At 40.4% G+C, this 2,500-nt stretch overlaps 1 protein-coding gene across 3 annotated transcripts in view; it reads left to right on the top strand.

Moving 5' to 3' along the window:
- ppargc1a (peroxisome proliferator-activated receptor gamma, coactivator 1 alpha) overlaps positions 1–2,500 on the top strand; it is a 73,092-nt gene that overhangs the window by 15,178 nt on the left and 55,414 nt on the right. The gene's annotated exons all lie outside the window — the stretch shown is intronic.

Raw genomic sequence — 2,500 nt, 5'->3', positions numbered from 1 at the left:
GGATGAGTGGTAGATGTTTTTTTTTTCTCCATATGGTAGACCCATGTTCGAGTTTTGGTATTAGGCGCTCGTCCGGGGTCAGATTTCATAGAGGTGTCAACATCAAAAGGCCCATTAAGACCTGGAACGCATCTGTGTTTCTTTGATTTGAGCTAAAAAGCATTATTTTACACTTTGGCTATTCAAAAATAGCAGATCTACAAGCTCATAGCGCAGCACCGAGTGCCGCACTATGAGCTTGTAGATCTGCTATTTTTGAAAAATCGAGAAAATGTGTGGAAATCTTTGAATATATATTATTTTAAAGCGAACATTTGTAACTCAAATCTTTGCTTCTGGGGGGTCCCTGGAACAAAATATTTTGAGATGGGGGTCCGCGGCCGAATACATATCATTTTGGGGGTCCTTGACATGAAAAAGTTTGAGCACCACTGATATAGAAACATACGTTTTTTCAAAAAACTGTTAGGATTTAGAAGACATTTTGACATTTCCATGATTCCATAATGTCTAACATACAGTAACTGTCACATCTGTGAAACCATGTCTTAGATGAGGGCTTTGTAACGTGTTTGCTTGCTGTGACGTTATGGCCGTGTGCACCACAGCCATCTTTATGTGAATGGTCTTGCTTTCTGTCACTAAAGAGAAGGGTTTTGCGATGGTGAAGGGCTTTATATGTCGACCACACAGAGAAGAAAACTCTCTGCCCTTAGTTGAGCCGTATGATGTGTGCGCCGCATGCTCAAAACCATAGCTTATTTCACCCCCGCTTTAAAGCGTTTAGGTCTACACACACAGACCTCAAATAGTTTGAGAGCCTCTTCAGGACTCTGTTCATGCGTTAAGTGGCCGTCCGCATGACTCACTCTCACGGTCAGGGTTGCCAGATCTGCTTATCATAATTTCCCCGCAAGATTTTATTTGAAAATAGCCGATCTACAAGCTCCCAACGCGTCTGTGAGCTTGTAGATCTGCTATTTTCAAATAGCTGATGTGTTAAAGTGCTCGTGTGGCCCATATAGTCACTTCTTTTGGGCTGGTTCTCCTAGACCTGGTTGCTTGTTTCTCTGACAGAATCTGGCAACACTGCTCACGGGCCCTATCGGTGCCTCCCGTGTTCAAACTAACGGCACTAATAAGGTGCTCTGCTTTTATTTCCTTTTTTTCACAGACTACTTTTGGTCGCTGCAGATGGAAAATATTCAGTCTTTTGTGTCCTTTTTTATAAGAACAAAAGCTTATCGTGTGAAGTCTTGTATTGACCTTTAAGCCATTGAGACCTGAAGCCGATTCTACATGTCTCCTAAATCTCAGTGTCCTGAAAAACGTATGTTTCTATATCAGTGGTGCTCAATCTTTTTCATGTCAAGGACCCCTCAAAATGATATGTATTTGGCCACGGACCCACATCAAAATATTTAGTTCCTGGGACCCCCCAGAGGCAAAGATTTGAGTTAAAAATGTTCGCTTTAAAAGTATTTATATTCAAAGATTTGCACACATTTTCACGATTTTTCAAAAATAGCAGATCTACAAGCTCGTAGCGCGGCACTCGGTGCCGCGCTACGAGCTTGTATATCTGCTATTTTTGAATAGCCCAAAGTGTAAAATAATGCTTTTTTTAGCTCAAATCTAAAAATGACACAGTTCCAGGTCTTAATGGGTTAACGGACGCACACAAACCCATTTTTGTCTCTTTACATTCTGCTGGCACTGTGCCCGGGCTGGGCTCTCTGGTCCGAAGGCTGTCACATTTCATTTGTTTGATTTTATGAAACTTGAGGAGTCAGGGGGGTTGGGGGGGTATCTCTCTGCACTAGCAGTTTGGTTTGGCCGCTGATTCACAAGCCATTCAGTAACATGATCTCGAATTAATTTAAAAATTACCTTCACCACTTGTGATGAAGCTAAACACAATATTTAGTTTAGATGCAGGCAGCCAGTGGTGGGAAAAGTACTCAACTTCTTTTACTTAAGTGAAAGTACCAATACTGCAATATAGAAATACTCTGTTACAAGTGAAAGTCCAGAATTCAAAATCTACTTGGGTAAAAGTACAAAAGTACTGGCATCAAAATGTACCTAAAGTACCAAAAGTAAAAGTACTAAAATGTTTGAAAATAGCAGATCTACAAGCTCACAACGCGTCGCGAGGCGACGCGTTGTGAGCTTGTAGATCGGCTATTTTCAAAAAGCCTATGTATAAAACGGGGCTAAAGTGGTTCATGTATGTTTCATAATATCATCATTTATATCTAAAAAGTAACTAGTAACTAAAGTTTTCAAATGATTGTAGTGGAGAAAAAGTACAATATTTGCCTCTGAGATGTAGTGGAGTAGAAGTAAAAGTATTGGAAATTGGACATACTCCATAAGTAAAGTACAAATACCTCAAAATTGTACTTAAGTACAGTACTTAAGTAAATGTACTTAGTTACTTTCCTCCACTGGATGCAGCCCTAAGACCAGGCTGTGTGTGTGTGTGTGTGTGTGTGTG

Source organism: Gymnoscopelus microlampas (assembly GCF_963454915.1).
Source record: "Gymnoscopelus microlampas genome assembly, chromosome: 19".
In the NCBI taxonomy this organism is placed as follows: domain Eukaryota; kingdom Metazoa; phylum Chordata; class Actinopteri; order Myctophiformes; family Myctophidae; genus Gymnoscopelus; species Gymnoscopelus microlampas.
The sequence above is the reverse complement of the archived record's forward strand: the minus strand, read 5'-3'. Positions and strand labels throughout refer to the sequence as shown.